The sequence below is a fragment of the Schistocerca americana genome, chromosome 2 (genome assembly GCF_021461395.2).
Source record: "Schistocerca americana isolate TAMUIC-IGC-003095 chromosome 2, iqSchAmer2.1, whole genome shotgun sequence".
Classification (NCBI taxonomy): Eukaryota; Metazoa; Arthropoda; class Insecta; order Orthoptera; family Acrididae; genus Schistocerca; species Schistocerca americana.
The window spans coordinates 443,710,754-443,735,711 of NC_060120.1; the positions used below are offsets into that span (position 1 = coordinate 443,710,754).

Sequence of the window (24,958 nt, forward strand, 5' to 3'; positions counted from 1 at the left end):
GAAAATAACAAACAAACTGAATTGTATGTTTAATTTATAAAGCCCGGTGTTCATGTTGCATTGGCTTATCTGTCAGATATTTTCGAATCTTTAAACACATTGAATTTGAAATTACAAGCTGGAGAGTCAAACATAATTATTCATTGGAATGCCATCAAAGCGTTTACTGATAAGTTGCAACTATGGAAACGTAAAATTTTAGCCTGCAATTATTCCTGCTTTCCCAGATTGTTTGGAATCCTGGAAGAAGCCCGCTTCCAAAACGATTTTAAGAATACTGATACTAAGAGTAAAATATTGAACCATTTGTAGCACCTCATTGATGAATTCGAACGATACTTCCCTAACAGTTGCGATGATAAAATTTATTATAGGTTAGCGACGGATCCATTTCACATTGACATGGATGTGTTGCCAGACAGACTACAAGAGGAAGTTTTAGAAAGTAAAAATGATTCTGCAGCGAAGCATGGATAAGCCTTTATTTTGCGTGAAATATCTCACGGTGTATCCCAGCACAGCAGAACAAGCACTGAAACTGTATTTACCATTTTCAAGCACTTATTTCTGCGAAAGAGCATTTTCAGCGGTAGTGCCGATAAAAAATAAGCTTAGAAGGAAACTCAGTATTGCCAATGATTTACGTTGCGCGGTTTCTGCTATTCGGTCAAGAATTCAAAATCTTGTAAAAAATATGCAAGCTCATCCTTCACATTGATTTATTTGTTTGTTTCTTGCCATATGTGTGTGGAAATAATATTTTTATAATAAATACGTCACATTGTAAGAGAACTTGTTATTTTCTCCTAACTATCCTTACATGTAGGAAATACTATAAAATTATAAAAAACTATTTCGAAGAAACAATATAAAATAAACATAGTGAATCAGATTTAAATATATATACTGCGTGTGATCCTTATGGATTCTGATGTTACAGGTGGTATGTTATTTCAACTAATAATAGTATTTCTTCTGGATGAAGACACAGCGAAAGTTTATCCCAGATATGGCAAGCGAAGAGTAGTCCTAAAATCGTATACTGGTGAAGAAATGGTATGCAGCAAGGGAATGTAATCAAGGTAAGGAAGTTGTTTTGTGTAGTCTGCAAAATTATTTCGTAAAACTTATTTTTTATTTTTTGTCTGGTTCTGGGAACTGGGCCTTTGTCACCGTTCGGTAACTGTCGTCGTTGACATAAATGCCAACCTATGTGCAATGACAATGGGGAGTGCTATAGGCGTACAAATCAGTGATGTTCGTTAACACCATGACTGAGTGACTATTTTTGATAGTGAGTGAAAGTAATAAGCTACATTCAACTTAAAATAATGGCCCGCATCCACTAATCTGCAAAGGTCGCAAATATTATTCCTTGTTTACCAAGGACTTTCTTTACTTTAGGAGTGGCTTATAATCACTAGACTAGACTGATGACGTAATAACTGCGATTCGATACATTAACAGCCCTCCATGTTACATGACGTCACCATCAGAAATTTTTCAATAGTTTCTTGATAATTAATAAAAATCTCTATATTTTTTTAGGAGGGGGCACGGAAGTTTTCTTTTTGTTAGAAGAGGGGCGTGACAAACAAAAGTTTGGGAACCTCTGCACTAAACGATAGTGATGATGTCCGGCACGCGAATGTCCACTTAACGTGTGCGAGTCCGGCGACCTGACAAGAGGGGAAGAAGGTGGTGGGGGAGGGAGGGGGGAGAGCAGAGATGTCAATGGGAGGGGAGATGGGGGGAGGAATGAAGGAATGGGGGTAGAGGAGGCCCGGGGGAGGAAGGAGGAGGAGGGGAAGGGAGAGAGGGTGCCCTGAGGAAAAAAAAACACAGGGAGTGGGAGGGGAGGATCAAAGTTGATAGGAGGGGTAGGTGGAGGGGAGGAGAGCATCATCAGGGAGGGGGAGCTGGCGGAAGCCACCTTGGGAGAGGCTAAGGAGAGTGGAGAGATGGAGAGCAGGTGGGACGTGGAAATACAGGCGCAGCAGCGGGCGGGGGTGGGATAGGATGTGAGAGACAAGCGGGTGAGGAGGATCGAATTTACGGGAGCTGTAGAGGATCCGCATCCATTCGAAGAAAAGGAGGAGGTGGGGGAAAGGAATAAGGTTGTACAGGATTCGCGTGGGGGAGGGGAGACGGATGCGATAGGCAATGCGAACAGCATGGCGTACGAGGATTTGAAGGGATTTGTGAAAGGTAGGAGGAGTGGAGATCCAGGCAGGGTGGGCGTAGCAAAGGATAGGGCGGATGAGGGATTTATAGGTGTGGAGGATGGTGGAGGGGTCCAGACCCCATATACGGCCAGAAAGGAAGTTGAGGAGATGGAGGCAGGAGTGTCCCTTGGCTTGGATTGTCCAGAGATGGGGGTCCAGGAAAGGCGACGGTCAAGGGTGACGCCAAGGTACTTAAGGGTGGGGGTGAGGGCGATAGGACGGCCATAAATAGTGACATAGAAGTCGAGGAGGCGGAAGGAAGGGGTGGTTTTGCCTACAATGATCGCCTGGGTTTTGGAGGGATTGACCTTGAGCAACCACTGGTTGCACCAATCGGTGAACCGGTCTAGATGGGATTGGAGAAGGTGTTGGGAGCGCTGCAGGGTGGGGGCGAGGGCAAGGAAGGCGGGTGACACACTGCGTCAAGTATCTCTGTTAAATGTCTATTTGTTTAGCTGTTATTCCAAAAATCAAAAAGGGATTTGGTACCTTTTGGCAGAAAATTGTGGTAGCTGCTACTCTGGAGTGACATTATATTACTTCAAGCAGTAAAATATAGGATGTATCAAAAAGAATCATCAGATTCAAAAAATAACTGTTCCGTTATTTGAGGTACTGTACGTGCGTGAACAACGCTCTGTTGGAAAGAGCAAACTCTCGAGTTTTACTTTGTTCCCGCTAGGTAGCAGCAGTGTGCGCCCACTTCAGTGCTAGTAGAAATGGTGTGGTAACTACGTATTGAGCAGTGCGTGTCAGTAACAACTGTTCAGCGTGAATTTTGTATTTTGTATGGTGTGGATCCTCCTACAGCACAGAACTTTAGACGAGGGCATGAACATTTCCGAGAAACAGATTGTTTGTGTAAAGACAAATCGCAGGGCCGTCCCCGAATGTCTAACACAGACGTCGAACGCATCCGCCACAGTTTCACAAGAAGTCCGCAGAAATCCGTTCGCCGTGCAGCTCGTCAGCTCAATATGCCCCCGATATACGTCTCGCGTTTGTTTCGTCGACATTTGTACATGAAACCTTACAAAATTCAGCTACTGCAAGCTCTTCGTGAAGGTGACAAACAAAAAGGTGAGGTATTCTGTAATTTCGTTCTTGGTGAGATGGAGGATGACAGCTTCCTTCCGCCGGCCGATGTGGCCGAGCGGTTCTAGGCACTTCAGTCTGGAACCATGCGACCGCTACGGCCGCAGGTTCGAATCCTGCCTCTGGCATGGATGTGTGTGATGTCCTTAGGTTAGTTAGGTTTAAGTAGTTCTAAGTTTTAGGGGACTGATGACCTCAGATGTTAAGTTCCATAGTGCTCAGAGCCATTTGAACCAATTTTTTTGAGACATCGCACAACAGCAGCTGTGGAAGCTGTAACTCAAGACATGCTCGCTGCAGTTTGGGAACGATTTGAATACCGCATTTTCCTATGCCGTACATCTCAAGAGGGGCATATTGAACACCTATGAAAAGGTATGAAAAAAAAGTTTTTGAGTTTCCCGTTCACGAAAAAACAAAATTCATTGTGTATATTTATTAGTTTCAAAAATATAGGCGTGCCAAATCCGATAATTCTTTTTGATACACCCTTTATAGTTGACTGTTTCATTTGCAATGTTTTGTGCTGCAGTTTACATTCTTCGTGGGTTACCTTCAACTGTTATTAACTTCAAGGTTTAGAAATATTGCAAAGAAATTTATGGATAATATTTTTATTTTACAAAAAAATATATTTTACTCATTATTTTAACTTTTACAAAATCTGAACACTGAACTAAATGGCATTTTCTGCAGTTCTGTCATCACCAGGCAGAACAGTATTAAAGACCTACTGTACAACAAAGTCTACAGCAGACAAGGAGGTAATCCACGAACATCTATTGTCCAAAAAAAAAGATTTACATCATCACAGCATCCTCTTCCTGGATGTATGGTACATGAATTTCGTTACTGTGTAAATTAAAAAAATTGATCGTATAATCATTAAAATAAAAATGCTTCAAAACAAAGAACAGCATTTCTTTGCAGCAGATTGTCTTCATTAATCACTGAAGGATTCTGTACTGTTGTCTTCATTAAGTGCTCTATTATAAAAGGGCAAATCCCCTACTGAATATCCAATGTCCCCAAGAAGTTTAATTACGTCATCCTTTTTCGCAGGTTGTACATGGCTTTTAGCATTAAGTTCTCTAATCCTTACCATAATGTATTCATGTTTTACTGATTTTTTTTTTAATTTTCTTTTACGACATTCGCCTTCCACGTTTCTAGTCTACATATCTTTCTTCTGGATTTTCAGCTTTTGTTCGTCATTCACAGTATTTATCTATTAAATGTGACTCCATAGTTTAATTAAAAACTCACAATGAATAAAAACGCTGGACACATCCCCGCAACAAACAATGTCATGTAAACAAATGTCGGACATGTTGTGTGTCATTACCAGGAAGAGCGAGGATTGGCTGCCGGGATTTGGTATCTCTTGGAAATGAAATAAGACTGGCTTTGGTACTCTTCGCCATGGAACGCAAGTTTAAGGGGAGATGTACAGCGGATATGGTACGTTCTGGCATACGTAACAGTTCTTATTACACAGGTAATCGTTCTAAGTAGTGCTGACACCTGTTACCTCATTTTTCAATTTTTCGAAATTGGTACCTCATATGAAGTGTGGCTATAAAATAGCAGGACTCGTGCTGTCTCAGAGTAAGTACGCATGCGCCAAAGATGAACGACCAACAGCTGTGAAACGTGAAGCCACTGTCTAACATGACAGTCGTGACATTTCGTCTCGTTTTTGTTACCCATTACGACAGCAGTGCATCAAGCGACCGGCAAATCCGAGTACAATGTCGGGTGAGTGCGAATTCTATTATTTATTTTGATTTATAATATGTAGTGCCATAAAAATCGACAATAATTAAAAAACGGCGCCAAATTTGTCATTCTTTAGTTTCCTAACTATAGTGGGGGGTCTGAAATGGTAGTTACAGGACAGTTCATTTACGATTCTCTTGTAACGTATAGATACTTACTGGACAAGTCGATTTCTTTTGATGACAAAAAATTGCCAGTGAACAGTAAAAGACCTCAACTTTTGCAGAAAGAGATCGTATATTCACCCAACAATTGGAAGTTTTGTTCCCTACACTTCCAGCCAAATCAGAAAATGTAGAGCGTAGGAAACCCGCATGGCTTGTAATACCTACATTGTTTAACACACCAAACAAGCCACCACACTTTCGGCTGAAGGAAAAACAGCACAGACGTCATAACAAAATGTCAAAAAGCAATAAAACGGCCAAGATTTTCAACATGTTCGCTTTTGAAGCAAAAATAACTACATTTACAAAAATATTCGTGCATCAGTAAGTTGAGTGAAGTATAAAAATGAGAGAACCAATAGACTCCATAACTTTTTTTACATGTAAGAAAAGTACCTATCAAAAAAATAACAGTCAACAACAGAAAGATATGCTTCTCACGCATGAAACATTATTTATATTCTCTTGCCGTCTGCGGAGTAAGCTGCAATTATACATATATTTGAAATTATTTTTCCATGCGTAAGTTGTTGCTTATTTTACTGAATAAGTGAAATTCGCCTTGTCACGGTCCGTGCGGCTCCCCCCGTAGGAGGTTCGAGTCCTCCCTCGGGCATGGGTGTGTGTGTTGCCTATAGCGTAAGTTAGTTTAAGTTAGATTAAGTGGTGTGTAGGCTTAGGGACCGATGACATCAGCAGTTTGGTCCCATAAGACGTTATCATAAATTTCCAAATTTCCAGTGAAATTCTGCGGCATTACATTTACTTCTTGATAATTCACGTCGCTTGGTAATTTATTAAAATATGGAATACAAAAATTTAACAGATACTTTGTTAATTAAATAGCAAAATAAAACATACATTATCCTTACAACACGTTACTGTCTGCTTTCTCACCGCTTGTACCGCCAGCTGTAACACATTTAACACCAGATAGCGTCGGACTCTATGTATTAGACTGCCATATAGCCTTCTCAGCCGAACGCGGCATCTGTGGTGCCTGTGGACAAATCAGAGTAGCCGTGGCCTTCATTGGTGTAAGCGCTATTTTTTTTTCTTTCTTTTTTTTGCCGGAAATAGGATATGTGTAATAATAAAGCGACAAACTTCCGTGAAGTTCCACATTAAATTTAGAAAAACTACTTACTAAAAGAAGTGTATAGCGAAGATTGTTTTTGGCTGGTTCAAGCGTTTCCAAGATGACCTAGAAGACGCTCAAGGTGACTCAAGTCCGGCACGCCCCTCAACAGCGGAAACGGATGAAAACATCGAAAAAGTAGATAATCTGATTCCATCTGACCGTCCATTGAGCATTCGATCCATTGCTGAAACTGCAGAAATTGACAAAGATGGTGTACGCTGAATTTTACATAACCAGTTTAACACGAGAAAAGTGTATGCGAAACTGGCTCCGAAAATTTTCACGATCGAACATAAAGAGGCCGGCCGATGCGGCCGTGCGGTTCTAGGCGCTTCAGTCTGGAACCGCGCTACCGCTGCGGTCGCAGGTTCGAATCCTGCCTCGGGCATGGATGTGTGTGATGTCCTTAGATTAGTTAGGTTTAAGTAGTTCTAAGTTCTAGGGGACTGATGACCTCAGAAGTCAAGTCCTTTAGTGCTCAGAGCCATTTTTTTTTTAACGAAAAGAACTCGTGACAATGTTTGCACTGACACTTTGAATGCCACTGAAAATGATCCTAATTCCTAGGAAAGACTGATAACATGTGACGAATCTTAGTTTTTCATTTATGATTCAGAAACCCAGATTTAGCTTGTATGTCATTTGTTAAATACAATATAGACTGTTGCTAAAGTGGCTTCCAACATATAGTTCCGGAAATTTGTATTCGTTGATAGCATGAAATAAATGTAAGGTAGTGCTGTAACAAGTCATAAAAATTACGTTCTAGGTCCGAAGATGGCCTTGTAAGCCGAAAACCGGTTAACAACAAAAGTAATATTGTAGAACGAATGCAAACTGGTGCTTTACATTTATTATAATGTTGTTCTAGCAAGAACCGACGGAAGATTCTGTTAATATGGTGAAAGGTTTCTCTGATCTCTTACCTGAAGGATTACTATAGTATTGCGGAATCATATGAGGTTTTAATGTCTACAACACATTTATCAAAACTGTGATTATTCATTCCAGTAGCGGTATGGTATTACGATTTGTTTACGATCTCTGGAAGCGCCACAATTATCTAAGAACATTTCTCAAAATGCTGGTCGATGCACGTTGGGAAGTATTTTCCCTTTAAAAGGAAGCACATATAGCGCTGTCAAGGAAAGATAAATTTTTCGTACCGCTTCATTTCACCGCTATACGGGAAGTGCTAACAGCGAGTTTTCACCCAAGTCCCAGTTAGCGTAGTAAGACTTATAAGGAGGAAACAACACGACTTTCACGAACATCGGTGATTTTCGTCACCGGTGTTCGTGAATTCAACAGTCAGAAGATATCAACGCTCAAGGTGACTCCGTCTTCCTCCACTTCAGTTCTGCATCGTCGTCTGATAAAGAACATGCGCAGGCGACGGATATCTGAACTGATATGCCATTGGACTGAAGACTTCCCAAAGAACAGAATCAGGTATGTCTTTCACAATGGAGGGGCATTATCAGAAGCAAAGGCAGTGCCTGATGTAGCTCACGATAATGTGGTAGCGCTGCTACTGTTCGAGACCCGGCGAATGACTGTACCTACACGTAGCTACTCAAAGTCGAAGCGCTTATGTACAGCACGCAACATCTTTATAAACGTGCTGCAAAACGCAGAGACACTTGCAGATGATCAGTATCTCGTGAAAAGATTGTCGGCTGGCCCCTAACACAGAAAAGTAATGCAATTCGCGTGAATATCGAAAAAGTTAGTTGTCGTTTGATTACGTAGTCGGCTTCCATTCACTGGCATCAGTCACCATCGTGGAACAACCACACAAATCTACCGGCGGAAACGGAAGATGAGATAGTCAGATTGATTGGAAGAATTCTACGGGACTGTAAGATGCGTTGGCCTGAAACCCTTACGAAGTTAAACTAACGAAAGAGACAGAAGACTTTCAAAGAAGAGCTGTATCACTCGTCGTGAGTTTGTTTGCTCAGCTATAGGGAGAAATGCAGCGAGAATGACAAGAAATATACACTCATATATACACTCATAAATTAAGGATAATGCTGATACATGGTGAAACAACGCTCTGGTGGGCGGTTTGCGGGTTTAAATCACCTCGGGGTATGACCATGCGGTGCATTTGACCTGCAGTCGTCGCACGGTGGCGCTGGCAGCAGTCCACATACGCAGAGCAGGTGCATGTCAGAGTACGGTGCAGCCAGTAAGTGTGCAGACGTTTTCAGACGTACTATTGGTGACTGTGTGTTGAAAATGGTTCAAAGAACACAAATTGATGACGTTATAAGGGCTAAAATACTAGGGCGCCTGGAGGCTGTTCAAACACAGCAGGTCGTCGCAAGGGGCCCTCCGTGTGCCACAAAGTGTGATCTCAAGATCATGGTAACGATTCCAGCAGACAGGAAATGTGTCCAGGCGCTACAGTACGGGACGTCCACAGTGTACAACACCACAAGAAGGCGATATCTCACCATCAGTGCCCGCAGACGGCCACGGAGTAGTGCAGGGAGCCTTGCTCGTGACCTTACCGCAGCCACTGGAACAGTTGTCTCCAGATACACAGTCTACAGACGACTGAACAGACATGGTTTATTCGGCCAGAGACCTGCAAAGCGCATTCCATTGACCCTTGGTCACAGGAGAGCCCGTAAAGCCTCGTGTCAGGAACACAGCACATGATCATTGGAGCAGTGGTCCCAGGTTTTGTTCACGAACGAGTCCAGGTATAGTCTGAACAGTGATTCTCACCGGATTTTCATCTGGCGTGAACCAGGGACCATATACCAAACCCTTAATGTCCTTGAAAGGGACCTGTATGGAGGTCGTGGTTTGATGGTGTGGGGTGGGATTATGATTGGTGCACGTACACCCCTGCATGTCTTTGACAGAGGAACTGTAACAGGTCAGGTGTAGCGGGACGTTATTTTGCACCAGTATGTCCACCTTTTCAGGGGTGCAGTTGGTCTCAACTTACTCCTGATGGATGATAATGCACGGCCCCACCGAGCTGCCATAGTGGAGGAGTACCTTGAAACAGAAGATATCGGGCTCATGGAGTTGCCTGCCTCTTCTCCAGACGTAAACCCCATCGAGCACGTCTGGGATGCTCTCGGTCGACGTATCGCAGCACGTCCTCAAACCCATAGGACACTTCAGGATCTCCGACAGGCACTGGTGCAAGAATGGGAGGCTATACCCCAGCAGCTGCTCGACCACATGATCCAGAGCATGCCAACCTGTTGTGCGGCCTGTGTACGTGTGCATGGTGATCATATCCCATACCGATGTCGGGGTACATGCGCAGGAGACAGTGGCGTTTTGTAGCACATGTGTTTCGGGACGGTTTTCTCAACTTAGCACCAATAACGTGGACTTACAGATCTGTGTCGTGTGTGTTCCCTATGTGCCTACGCTGTTAGTGCCAGTTTTGTGTAGTGCCACGTTTCGTGGCACCACATTCTGCAATTATCTTTAATTTATGAGCATGAGTGTACATCGCGGAGAACCTTAGTCACAAAATTCCAGAAGCTCATGTTTCAAGAATGAGTCAAAAGGCATATTTCTTCCTCCGACATTTATCTTGAGTAATAGCCATGATGCTACATCAGGTAAAGTTGTGCTCAAATAGAAGGCCGCAGACAATCTTTTTCCCCACATACAATTCACCAGTCTGAGAGGACAGGTGTGACACTGGTACATTTTGTAGTCTTCACCACAAACTAACTGGTGGCTTGCCGAACATAGATGGAAAGTTAGATGTTTTATCAAAGTTGCAACGCAGATTCTCTGCGTAACTTGAGTGTGATACAAAGAATACCAGTACTCTGTCTCATCATCTGACTATTGATTCCTCACAGCACAGCACGATCTTCCACACTAGCGAGCTGCATTATAACGTGATCAGTGCAGTTTGACTCTGCAGGTGAAGTAATCAACGCAATGGTTTCAGTCTGACAAAAGCAAATTGCTGTCACTGTAATTCCCGAGCACCGCAGTTTATGATACCGGATTGTACGCCTACAAAGTGATGGTACGGCAACACGGCACATAGTGTTGCTTTGGAGTCTCGCTAAACGAAGGCGTTCATTTACAGCCGCTTTGTTTCGAAGCTACACCCTGTTCTCCATTTCTTTACGTTTCGTGCCTGTTATGCTTTATGCATAGTTGTTACAAGCCTTGTTAGCTATAATCGTTGTTACGTATCTGAATATTTATCTGCGAGTACAACTCCTGCCCTCAAACACTACCTGCAGTTCCACACTAAATACTTACGGACAACTGCCTCCGTAGCCGAGGTCGCTAAGACACGCCAGTGCTGTGGCGCTCGACTGGGAGGTAGCAGGTTTGAATCCTGTTGGTGGAAGAAATTTTCACATCGAGCGTTTGGACGACAGTGGGAGGAGAGCGCGTGGCTTAAAGTTTCTCGTCACCGAACTATACACCAATGTTCTAGATCAAATTCAACCTTGGCATTATTTGTGCTGTACATTGTCTGCGTTAGCTGGAGACAGCCGCAAGTTCTCGCTTCGCTGTATGACAAGAAGGCACAACATTCTGCTAAGGGGATACAGCGCTCGACCGATTCGTCTCGCTCGTGTGCTGCAACCACGATACCGTTCTCAGAAGAGCCTGTACGTTTGGCGTAGCGCAAGCGGAAGATTCTTCATTACATCCAGTTTCGTTGGCTTGCTGCTGCTTTCCCCTCAGAGTCCAGAAGTGGTCCCGGTAATTTCTGTGTGCTGCTGGGAAACGGCACGAAACTAACGGGACGCGCTGACGAATTTCACCAGAGAGAGAAAACGGATGTAACAACCAATCACTAGCGGTGTCATAGAGTAGAAACAAATATAGAGTCACACACTTTCCACAGAATAGAGATGTACAGAATGGGAACTCAGCTGCAATCCATGCTCCTAAACTTAATGAGCATGGGCGAAGTCTGCCGTATTGAAACCGAGTAAACAGCTATGCGTGAAGCCAAAGGCGAACGGATACGTTTTACTTATTTTATTAATTACGCATTTTAGCTGCTGGACTTACCTATATGTAACCAATTGTATGATGTAATGTTAAAGTTAGAAATATATAATGAGCAGTAGTAAGAGGGAAGACCTCACAGGAAATTTACGAGCAGTTCCCACGAAGCGGCTGATAGCTGCAGTGCATGAGAAAAATTAGTTTTGGCCTTTCTTTGCTGTAAACAATAAAACCTCATTAAACTGCATAATATGCTGTATGTAAATGAAGCAAACCAACATCAATTGCCGGCCGGAGTGGCCGAGCGGTTCTAGGCGCTACAGTCTCGGACCGCGCGACTGCCACGGTCGCAGGTTCGAATCCTGCCTCGGGAATGGATGTGTGTGATGTCCTTAGGTTAGTTAGGTTTAAGTAGTTCTAAGTTCTAGGGGACTGATGACCTCAGAAGTTAAGTTCCATAGTGCTCAGAGCCATTTGAACCAACATCAATTCCTGGAGTCAGTTTTTCGGCAGAGGTTCTTCTTTTCCTTTAAAAAATGAAGTTGTTACGCATTTGCACCTTATCCTTCACTGCTGTTTATAAGTGCTTTTATTTGATAGTGAGGAAACTAACTAAGGCATAAAATTGATTTATTTCATGTCTTACAGTCTGATATCGCAGATCAACAACGAAGTGCTTATTTTTCCTATATTAGTCATAATTAATGTGATACTTAATTTCTTAGCACTCTGCACCATAATATTTGAAGGATATGCAGTGAAAAATGTGGCGTTGGTTAAGTTCGGCTCATTTTAGGTGATAGGTTGCTGTGTGCTAAATGTAGCTCACATCCCTGGTTAGCAACGACGATAGCAACGGTTAAACGAGCACTCCGAAATATCCTGCATAAATTCAGTGTATTTGGCAGTATCTCAAAGTTTAATAGTTTTCCCTTTAGTTCGTCAATTCTGTTTTCACGTCAGGTTCGGCTATAACAGTCTATGAAAAATGGTTCAAATGGCTCTGAGCACTATGGGACTCAACTGCTGTGGTTATCAGTCCCCTAGAACTTAGAACTACTTAAACCTAACTAACCTAAGGACATCACACACATTCATGCCCGAGGCAGGATTCGAACCTGCGACCGTAGCAGTCGCACGGTTCCGGACTGCACGCCTAGAACCGCGAGACCACCGCGGCCGGCACAGTCTATGAATTCCCTCTCGTACGAGACTAGTTCCATCACGTATGGTGGGGCGTATGACGGAGGGGGTAGCGACGCCCCTATTGGTCAACATCGACAGAAGCTGGCTGCTCAGCGGTTATGGTTCAAATGGCTCTGAGCGCTATCGGACTTAACTTCTAAGGTCATCAGTCCCCTAGAACTTAGAACTACTTACACCTAAGGACATCACACACATCCATGCCCAAGGCAGGATTCGAACCTGCGACCGTAGCAGTCGCACGGTTCCGGACTGCGCGCCTAGAACCGCGAGACCACCGCGGCCGGCACAGTCTATGAATTCCCTCTCGTACGAGACTAGTTCCATCACGTATGGTGGGGCGTATGACGGAGGGGGTAGCGACGCCCCTATTGGTCAACATCGACAGAAGCTGGCTGCTCAGCGGTTATGGTTCAAATGGCTCTGAGCGCTATCGGACTTAACTTCTAAGGTCATCAGTCCCCTAGAACTTAGAACTACTTACACCTAAGGACATCACACACATCCATGCCCAAGGCAGGATTCGAACCTGCGACCGTAGCAGTCGCACGGTTCCGGACTGCGCGCCTAGAACCGCGAGACCACCGCGGCCGGCACAGTCTATGAATTCCCTCTCGTACGAGACTAGTTCCATCATGTATGGTGGGGCGTATGACGGAGGGGGTAGCGACGCCCCTATTGGTCAACATCGACAGAAGCTGGCTGCTCAGCGGTTATGGTTCAAATGGCTCTGAGCGCTATCGGACTTAACTTCTAAGGTCATCAGTCCCCTAGAACTTAGAACTACTTGCACCTAAGGACATCACACACATCCATGCCCAAGGCAGGATTCGAACCTGCGACCGTAGCAGTCGCACGGTTCCGGACTGCGCGCCTAGAACCGCGAGACCACCGCGGCCGGCACAGTCTATGAATTCCCTCTCGTACGAGACTAGTTCCATCATGTATGGTGGGGCGTATGACGGAGGGGGTAGCGACGCCCCTATTGGTCAACATCGACAGAAGCTGGCTGCTCAGCGGTTATGGTTCAAATGGCTATGAGCGCTATCGGACTTAACTTCTAAGGTCATCAGTCCCCTAGAACTTAGAACTACTTACACCTAAGGACATCACACACATCCATGCCCGAGGCAGGATTCTAACCTGCGACCGTAGCAGTCGCGCGGTTCCGGACTGAAGCACCTAGAACCGCTCGGCCACCGCGGCCGGTGAAGAATAATCCTCCAGCTTTTCCAGCACGAGAAATAAGCGGCAAAGTGAGGTTAGCCTTCATTGCAATAGCTAACCAAGTATCACCTCCCACTATAGTTCCAAATATATCTGACCCCCATGTAAATGCAGTTCTGCTTCTGATTCTTGTCAACCAAATGCTAGAAACTGTCTCTATGTAGAGTCTGTGCCGACCCAGAGGTCCTCTAGCTTCAACATACGAACAAAACATGATCCATATATAGTTTATATGGAAAGTTTGGATAAAAACATCCTTTAGCTCTAGAGAAATTTTTGAATCTTTCCTTACCTGAAAAGAAGAATGCCATAATTAATACACGAGGCGTATTCCGAAAGTAAGGTCCGATTGGCCGCGAAATCGAAACCACACTGAAAATCCGATAAAGCTTTGCACAGGTGTGTCGGACAGTGTGCCTAGTATGCCCGTTGATCGCGTCACGTCTGCCTTTTCAATTCTGACCGCACAGTGGGCTCGTAAAGATATCTATAAAACACTGTCTCCTGCCAAATATGAGTCCCCGTGAGAGATTTCGCCTGATTTGATGCAAAATTGTACCTATTCGAAACTGCACTTGATTTTAGACTCAATAAATTTCAAGGGAAATTTTCCAAAGCGGTGACAACCAGAATGTGTTGAGAGACTGTTTTGCATGTGGCTCGTGTTCCTACTCACCCTCAGAGCCCCGATTCTGCGCTATCCCTTTTTCGCAGGGAAAAATTACAGTTACGATATGATGGAGAATTTCGTCTTACGTAATTTCTCTGTGTTAGCTAATTGTCTTTCTTTTCAATGTAAAGATATTGCAGATTTATTTGCCGATTTTTGTTCATACTAACATAAAATGAACTTATTCTATAGTGTAAAACTTCAAGAAACTGATCCAAATGGCTCTAAGCACGATGGGACTTTTAACTTCTGGTGTCATCAGTCCCCTAGACCTAGAACTACTTATACCTAACTAACCTAAGGACATCACATACATCCATGCAGGAGGCAGGATTTGAACCTGCGACCGTAGCAGCAACGCGGTTCCGGACTGAAGCGCCTAGAACCGCTCGACCACAGCGGCCGGCAAAACTTCAATGTAAATGTATATTTTCTTGTAAATTTATGCAATGTAAATTTTATGATATATGTAGTCAAATGAACGGCTCTGCAAAACGTTAAGCACGAGATAGATAAATTAATATAATATACACTGAAGCACCAAAGAAGCTGGTATAGGCATACGTATTCAAATACAGAGATATGTAAACAGGCAGAATAAGACGCTGTATTCGGCAATGCCTATACAAGACAACAAGTGTCTGGCGAGGTTGTTAGATCGCTTACTGCTACTACGATGGCGGGTTATCAAGATTTAAGTTAGTCTCAACGTGGTGTTACAGTCGGCGCACGAGCGATGGGACACAGCAGTGGGGATTTTACCGTACGACCGTTTCATGAGTGTACCGTGAATATCAGGAATCCGGTAAAACATCAAATCTAAGACATAGCTGAAGTTGGAAAGAGATTCTGCAAGAATGGGACCAAGGACGACTGAAGAGAGTCGTTCGTTGTGACAGAAGTGCAACCCCTCCGAAAGCTGTTGCAGATTTCAATGCTGGGCCATCAACAGTGTCAGCGTGTGAACTATACAACGAAGCATCATCAGTATGGCCTTTCGAAGCCGAAGGCCCACTTGTGTTGACTGCACGACACAAAGCTTCACGCCTCGCCTGGGCCCGTCAACGCCGACATTGGCTGTTGAAGACTGGAAAAATATTGCCTGGTCGGACAAGTCTTGTTTCAAATTGTATCGAGCGAATAGACATCTACGGATATGGCGACAACCTCTTGAATCCATGGACCCTGCATGTCAGCATGGGACTGTTGAAGCTCGTGGAGGCTGTGTAATGGTGTGGGGTTCAAAAATGGCTCTGAGCACTATGCGAGTTAACTTCTGAGGTCATCAGTCACCTAGAACCTAACTAACCTAAGGACATCACACACATCCCCACCCGAGGTAGGATTCGAACCTGCGACCGTAGCGGTCGCTCGGCTCCAGACTGTAGCGCCTAGAACCGCACGGCCACTCCGGCCGGCAATGGGGCTTGCGCAGTCTGGGTGATATGGGACCCATGATACGTCTAGATACGACTCTGACAGGTGACACCTACGTAAGCATCCTGTCTGATCACCTACATCTGTTCATGCACATTGTGCATTCCGGCGGACTTGGGCAATTCCAGCGGGACGATTCGACACGCCACACGTCCGTAATTGTTACACAGTGGCTCGAGAAACACTCTTCTGAGTTTAAACACTTCTGCTTGCCACCAAACTCCCCAGACACGGACATTATTGAGTATATCTTGGATGCCTTGCAACGTACTGTTCAGAAGAGATCTCCACCCCGTTGTACTTTTACTAATTTAAGGACAGCCGAGTGGAACTGATTAAGTCAATTCCCTGCAGCACTACTTGAGACACTAGTCGAGTCCATAGCACGTCGTGGTGCGGCACTTCTGCGTGCTCGCGGGTGCCCTCCACGACGTTAAGTAGATGTACCAGTTTCTTTGGCTCTTCAGTGTATTAACTACTCGGCGGAAAGGAATAAAGATGTCGGAGAATGTTACCATAGATCTCCCAGTCGCGCACAAAAAAACTGACTGTCACGTGGCCAGAGGCCAGCGTGGCTGTAGCGCAAAATAAACTGGCCCCGTAACACGAAGCAGCTGAAGGAACGGGAAAAGGCGGTTTATATCAATCAGCGAGCAGTTACAGTGCGCTGTTGTTATGTTCTTCATTATGACATGACCCGGAGACAAAATATCTCTGACCTCACATTATGAAGAATCATCGGGAAACCGAAACAAGGACGAAGTGTAACGAGTGTAGTCCAAGAGTTTTGTATTTTTCATAGTATTGCTTCACTTGCATGGGGAGCTTTCCAAACCACAAGCACCGATGCCTGAAGGAGAGGAAGTAGTCGACCACGGCCAGCTACAGCAGCACGTCACCGCTACGTTTAGCAACAGGCACGAGGGGAACCGCGTCAAACAGAAGATGCAATTTCAACCACATTTAACAGGATTGCAAATGGCGCATTCTTACGCTCCACAGCGGCGCTGCGGCTGCATGAAGGTGGTCTCTTTGTTCGACGACCGGCACGTTGTGTTCCGTCGACATCCGCCTCGGTGGCGGAACCATTTGCGATGCTGCCAAGAGTATGACTGGGTCGAGAGCTCTTCTCGGATGAGAACAGATTCAGTCTTGTGGTGATTCTGGACGAACCCTCATATGGCAAGAGATGAGAACACGTAATGCACCCAGGAACGCTGTCGAACATGATCGTTTAGGTGGTCCAAGTGTTATAGTGTAGGGATGAATAATGCTGCACGAGTGCACTGATCTCCAAACCTTTCTACGCGGTAGCTCAGCGGAGGATAACGTTATTCCAAGACTGTATTTCTTCTCCATGTGCAGTTTTTCAGGATTGCATTCGACCCCACTGCATTTTTGTGGATGACAGTGCGTGACCTCATAGAACAGTGCAAGTGTGAGAGCTCTAGGAACGAGAGGATATTCGGCGAATGAACTGGCATGCCCATTAGCCCAACTTAAATCCCATCGAGCTCGTGTGGGATGCGTTGGGGAGGCGCACTTCAGCACGGTCACATGCACCAGATACCAACTAGCAGTTGTCAAGCGCTCTGGTGGAGAAATGGAACCCCTTATCACAAGAAGTCCTGACCACAGCACGGGAGCACGTTGCAGAGCGTGCATTGCCGTCCGTTTAATCATACACCCCATACCATGTCCCGTCTTTTGTTAACCAGGAGACCATTAAAAATCGCGGTGACTTCAGTGTAATTATTGCCTTTTCGTAAAAATGTCATGTCCGTTCGTCTCGTTGCATATTACTATAGTACCTTTTGTACTATATTGTAGTCGTTCTTTCTATGTATGGTCCAAGTTTGATGGAGCTATTTCACTTGGCAGTGAAACATCGTGAGAAAGCTACTTTTTTGCTTATGTTCTGCACACTAGTGTACTACACCTGCTAGGTTTAAGTCCTTATCCGTGTTATACACTGAAGAGCCAAAGAAACTGGTGCACCTGCCAAATATCGTATAGGACCACAGCGAGCACGTAGAAGTGCCGCAACACGAAATAGTATGGACTCGACTAATGTCTGGGTAGTGCTGGAGGGAACTGACGCCATGAATCCTGCAGGGCTGTCCATAAATCTGTAAGAGTACGATGAGGTGGAGATTTCTTCTGAACAGCACGTTTCAAGGCATCCCAGATATGCTCAATAATGTTCATGTCTGGGGAGTTTGGCGACCAGCGGATGTGTATAAGCTCAGAAGAATGTTCCTGGAGCCACTCTGTAGTAATTCTGGACGTGTGGGGCGTAGCATTGTTCTGCTGGAAATGCCCAAGTCCATCAGAATGCACAATGGACATGAATGGACGTAAGTGATCAGACAGGATGCTTAAGTACGTGTCACCTGTTAGAGTAGTATCTAGAAGTACAGGAGTCCCATATCACTCCAACTGCACACGCCCCACACTATTACAGAGCCTCCGCCAGCTTGAACAGCCCTCTCCTGACACGCAGGGTCCATGGATTCATGAGCTTGTCTCCATACCCGTACACGTCCATCCGCTCGATACAATTTGAAACGAGACTCGTCCGACCAGGCAACATGTTTCTAGTCATCAACACTCCAATGTCAGGGTTGACGAGTCCGGCGAGACGTAAACCTATGTGTCATGCAGTCATCAAGGGTACACGAGTGGGCCTTCGGCTCCGATAGTCCATATCTATGAATGGTTTGCATTCTGACACTTTTTGATGGCTCATCATTGAAATCTGCAGCAGTTTGCGGAAGGGTTGCACTTCTGTCAAGTTGAACGTTTCTCTACAGTCGTAGTTGGTCCCTTTCTTGCAGGATCACTTTCCGGCCGCAGCGATGTCAGACATTTGATGTTTTACCGTATTCCTGATATTCACGGTACACTCGTGTAATGGTCGTACGGGAAAATCTCCACTTCATGGCTACCTCGGAGTTGCTGTGTCCCACCGACCGTGAGCCGACTGTAACACCACATCCAAACTCACTTAAATCTTGATGACCTGCCATTGTAGCAGCAGTAACCGATGTAACAACTGCGCCAGACACTTTTCGTCATATATAGGTGTTGCCGACCGCAGGGCCGTATTCTACCTGTTTACATTCTCTGTATTTAAATACGGATGCCTATAGCACTTTCTTTGGGGCTTCAGTGTATAATAGAGGTATGAAGCGAAAGTAAGGATGACAGAAGTTCATTAGTGCAGGGGTGGCTCTGGCTCTGAGTACTATGGGACTCAACTACTGAGGTCATTAGTCCCCTAGAACTTAGAACTAGTTAAACCTAACTAACCTAAGGACATCACACACATCCATGCCCGAGGCAGTATTCGAACCTGCGACCGTAGCGGTCTCGCGGTTCCAGACTGAAGCGCCTAGAACCGCACGGCCACTTCGGCCGGCAGTGCAGGGATGATCATGTAACGTGGTGAACAAGTTTTTTAAGTACTGCGACGTGTGGAGAAGAGTAAGGAAGGAAGTACTGTAACAAGATGGAATTAAAGAGAAACAATTTTGAGGAAATGCCAATGTAAAAGGGAGTGTTATCGTATTGGCACCGGCAACGAACAATACGCAGAAATATCGTGGATATAGAAGCTACTTAAAGACCGTGGAAGCATATCCAGAGTGCAGATAACAGTATAAGAAGGTGGAAGAGAAAACCAAAACTGTTTGCGGAAGAAGATTTTCAAGGAAGGAGAGAAGCAGAAGATGGTTCAAATGGCTCTGAGCACTATGGGACTTAACTTATGAGGTCATTAGTCCCCTAGAAGATAGAACTACTTAAACCTAACTAACCTAAGGACATCACACACACCCATGCCCGAGGCAGGATTCGAACCTGCTACCGTAGCGGTCGCGCGGTTCCAGACTGTAGCGGCTACAACGGAAGAGATGGGGATTTTTTTTAATAGTGGTCTGCGGCAACATCTGCACTGCCGGGAAGAATGCAACACTTTCATGGTATGTGGTCAGAGGCACCAGGGTACCTTAACATACAGCCCATTTAGACGAGCCCGTGCTCTCATTCTGTCTTGCGGAATCTCGCAATGCTAGATTTCCAGTATCCACCGCTGTGAGCAACACAGAATAGGCTCTCCTAACCGGTGTGCCGCGACCGTTTAGTGTGTGCCATTTTACTTTGGGGCGTTCTGCGTAACTTTTTCCACCCAAAGTTTTTAATAAGATGCATTTTACTTTTTAAACATGGACTGTAGGAATTGATCATTAGTTTCAACTAAATATCCACAAGTGAACGCCTATAAAGGCAGGAAACTGTCATTTCTGTTTGCTGGTTAATCGGGCGATGGTAAAAACCAGAGGCTACGGTACTCTTCCCATTTAATGAAAACAAGAGCGGTGAACCGCGGGCACTTTGTCAGTTTCTGGGAGTACGCTGAACTGTGACGGGCAATTGGATAACAGTGTTTATGTTAATGAGATAACGGTTGAAAAACAGATGATCAAAGTAACTGTTACTACTTAAATTGCAGAAATAATTTTTAAGCAATAACTTTACATATTACATGGAAGTAAAATAACACAATAGAAACAAGAATCCAAATTGGCAAATAGCGGTCCCACAGCTGATCAGTGCTAAGAGCCCCTCGTGATTTAAAACAGCCCACAGTTAAGGCACTGACGGGTGTGATTGAGAATGGAAGTACTGTTTGACTTTGATTGCAAGTACGTCTGGAACTACAGTCAGGGTTAACCGTCTTGCTTAGTACCTTACTCCTAAACTGAAAGCTCTGACGTGCCTCAGAATATTCTGTGGAAACTAACTCACAAATAAAAAGAATTTTAGAACAATTTTCGACTTGAAGCCTACAAAGCAGCATTTAACGTCAATTTTTACTGTATAACATTTTAGTATGTAAGTGCATGATTTGATGAATTAAATCAGATTAAAAGATGAAAACAGTCGAAACTTAAAAGTATTCATCATAACACGTCTTCGGCCTGGAACCTCGTTGAGTGTAGTAGAATTGTCTTCAATAATGAATCCTACTTCGAAATAAACTTCAATAACCAGCGAAGACACTTCTGGAGACACCCCGAAAAGTGGCGAGTAACCAACCTGATTGTCGGCCGCCATGCGGCACGACGTCGGTGAGTGATGGCCTGGGGTGTCGATACATTTCGCAGCAGGACCTCTTTGCTCTTCATCTGCAGCTTCATTACCGCAGAGCGGTACGTCGACGATATTTTACGCCCCTTCCCCCCCCCCCCCCCCTCTCCCCCGTCTCCATGGCCAGCCATCCTAGGCTTACATTTCAGCAACATAATGCCAGCCCGCACACGACAAAAGTTTCTAGTGCTTGTCTTCATACTTTCCGAACCCTACCTTTGCCAGCAAGGTCGCCGGGTCTCTCCCCAATTGAGAACGCTTTGAGTTCTATGGGCAGGGCCTTCCAACCAGCTCGGGATTTCGACAATATAACGCACCAATCGGACAGAATGCGGCATGACATCCCTCAAGAGAACATCCAACAACTCTATCAGTCAATGCCAAGCAGAATAAGTGCTTGCATAAGGGCCAGAGGTGGACCAGCGCATTACTGACTTTCTCAGTTTGTGCACTTTCTCTTGAATAAATCATCTAGTTTTCCTGATATTGTAATTATTTATTTGCTGCGCATGGACATCACATTTATCGAATTCCGTTCCATTCGGATAATTCTTTCGTTCCTCGTGTTTTTTTTTATTTTCTTTATTTATTTTTAGTGTATATCAGCAAATCAGAGACACTTCTCCAGGGCCGGCCAGAAATTCTGCATGCGTGCGGTGCTCCTGCACATGTGCAACTTCCGGGTCACAGCGTGCACGCCGCAGCCGTCAGCGTTCATGTAGTGCATGTTTCTACCCACAGATGTCGCTTTATCCACTTGCTGGGGTACTCTGTACCGGCGCATTCTAGTGCTCTTTCCACAGCTTGCAAGCGAACCATGGGAAGGTATTTCGCGTATTAAACATTTAAAATACTGTCACAGTCTTCTCATTGAGACGTCTACTTTTATGATAACAGTTTAACCCAGTAAGACAAGTAATACAGTTAACAACAGGCAGCTTGACTGACGCCACGTAAATACGAGTAATGTTTTTGATATAGTATTTAAGAAAGAGAGCACTTAGCGACTTCCAACGAACCTTGTTCATGATTTCAAATAACATTAAACTAATGCAAGGTTTCCTATAACTAATTCTCGGCGCCCTCAGTTACACCCACGTAATTTCTGTCTCACTGACCTCTGAACAAAATGATAACCGCAGACCTCTCGATGATCACCTGTTATTTAATACCATTATTGCTACATCTTTCATCAGCTCCGTCTGAAATCTGCATAATAACCGACAATTAGATGAATGTTACGTTTTATCGACTTCAGCTGAGCGTAGCCCTTCACACATTAAAAAACCTTAAATGTAAGTATACATTGGAACAATCGGTTTAATGACCAACTTTCCTGATAATAATGTAACATGGAGCAGAATGAGGCACTAATGCACAGTTAGTAAACAATAATTTTTAATTATGAAAGGAAAAATCCAAACACGTTTATCACTGGTCATGAGAAATGATAATCGAGTTGATGTGTCTCATCCATTTTCTTACGGACATTTAATTTTGCTTGCCGTTCTTCACTCTCGTGTACACTACACTCGTCTTTGTGATATGTATTGTAGTGTCTTTCAATTGAAAATTTACGCTGGCCGCCTATTATTCGGCGGCATAGCAAACACTGTGAGTTTTCACCAGCGGCTACAAAAAAGAATTGCAGTTCTCAGTCATTTTTAAACGACTGAGAACATAGATCTCCGTCCTTTGCTTTTTCACAGTACCTGCCATTTCTCAGTACTTCTCTGTTAAGGTTACGGTTACCAGGGGTAAACGAGACTGGGTATGTTGCGCTCTTGCTTGTACCACATAAACAGGGAAGTGGAGACGCCGCCGTTCATTTAGGACACATGTCTAATAACAGATGTCGCTGTCGCACACGTGCGCACATGTGCAGCATTTCCGCTCGTCTGCACACTGTGCAGCGTTTGGCCGGCCCTGCACTTCTCTAATGCTTAATCATATAATCTCCCACGGGAAACAGGTATCTCAATCCGGGACATAGGGTATATAAGGCGTGTGACCATCGTCAGATGTTGAGTGATCGCTGAGACGAACATTGAGATGCCGGCTACTCGTATGAGACAGCATCAGCAGCTTCTGACAGAGTTTCGATGGGGCGTTAGTGGGTCTCCATTTGGCCGTCTGGTCGAATCGTGCTGTACACAGATTTGTAAGACATTCAGATGTGACAGTGGCCTGATGGAAACGTGGGGAAGGCATATACTGTACATCTGCAAGTTTCCAGTTGACCACATGTGACCACCACAAGGGAGGTACGCCGTGTTGAGCACCAAGCACATGGTAGCATTTGCACCTGCCACCTGGCAACACGTTATGGACTCCCTGTGGCAATCTGTGTTATCTTTCAGCTTTGGCCAGAGAGCAGCAGCAGCTGGACTACGGAATTACCGACCGATGGGTAGGCCGCTGTTAACACCAGATCACAAGAGTCTGAGTTTGGAGTGGTGCCGTGACCGGAAAGTGTGCAGTGCTGATGAATGGCTTCGCACTGAATATAGCGATGAGGGCGGTTCTGCACTACACTAGATCACCATTGTCGGCGAGTATGCCGGCGATTTGGAGAGAGTTCCAGGTGTTACTCCTAGCGTCATGATGTGGAGAACCACGAGGTATGGCTTCGGGTCACAGGGAATAGTTGTTGAGAAAATTCTAGCAGCACAATGGTACGTCACGGACAAGTGTTATCTCTTATGCAACAGTATGGTGCCATTTTTGAACAGAACAATGCTTGCCCACACGTGACGTGTGTCAGTATAAACTGTCTGCGTGATGTAGAGGTACTTCTGTGGCCAGCCAGATTCCCACATCTGTCCCTTGTAGAACTTGTGTGGGACCAGCTGGGATGTCAAGTCCGTCCGTGTGTCAGTATCCAGGATATCGAGTATCAGTTGCAGCTTGCCTCAAGAGAGGATTCAGTGGCTTTATGAAACTCATCCCAACCCAATCAGTGCATGCATTCAGGCCAGAGAGGGTGCAACTGATATATGTACGCATAATGCCAAGTTGTTTGTAAATTTGACTCGATTCTGTTCAAATGTGTGTGAAATCTTATGGGACTTAACTGCTAAGGTCATCGGTCCCTAACCTTACACACTACTTAACCCAAATTATCCTGAGGACAAACACACACACCCATGCCCGAGAGAGGACTCGAACCTCCGCCGGGACCAGCCGCACAGTCCATGACTGCAGCGCCTAAGACCGCTTGGCTAATCTCGCGCGGCTCGATTTTGTAATCATTGCAATAACATGAGACACCCTCTCAATCTGTGAAGTTTAGTTCTGTTTCCTCCTCCCCTTCTAGGTGCTTAACTTTTCCGTGAGGCTGTGTAATTCCGTCTATGTCTTTTACAGTTTTCAGAGTGCGTGTGCCAGGTAACTGAAAGAAAGTCTTTTATTTTATTTCAAATACTAGCCAAGTGATGGTCCTGGGTATGTATTTACTGCAGTCTTCGATTAGACAATATCCTACTTACTTTCTCATTCTCTCTTCTCCCCTTCTCTAAGTCCATCTCTTCCTCCCCCTGTTTCTATCTGCCCTCTCCACACCCCCACTCTCTTTCACCCTGACTTTGGCTCTATCCATCTGCTCCTCCTCCTCTCACATTCCATCTGCTCCTTCCCCCTCGACCTATCTCATCCTGCCGCTACAAGCCGATCTTCTCTTCCCTTCTCTATCTTCTCCTCGCCCCTTCTGATTCCATCTGCCCGCATCTCGTGATCGTGCGGTAGCGTTCTCGCTTCCCACGCCCGGGTTCCCGGGTTCGATTCCCGGCGGGGTCAGGGATTTTCTCTGCCTCGTGATGGCTGGGTGTTGTGTGCTGTCCTTAGGTTAGTTAGGTTTAAGTAGTTCTAAGTTCTAGGGGACTGATGACCATAGATA

At 44.9% G+C, this 24,958-nt stretch overlaps 1 protein-coding gene across 1 annotated transcript in view; it reads right to left on the reverse strand.

The window, feature by feature from the left end:
• Window positions 1–24,958, reverse strand: part of LOC124595136 (SET domain-containing protein SmydA-8) — a 280,059-nt gene that overhangs the window by 31,949 nt on the left and 223,152 nt on the right. The window lies entirely within an intron of this gene.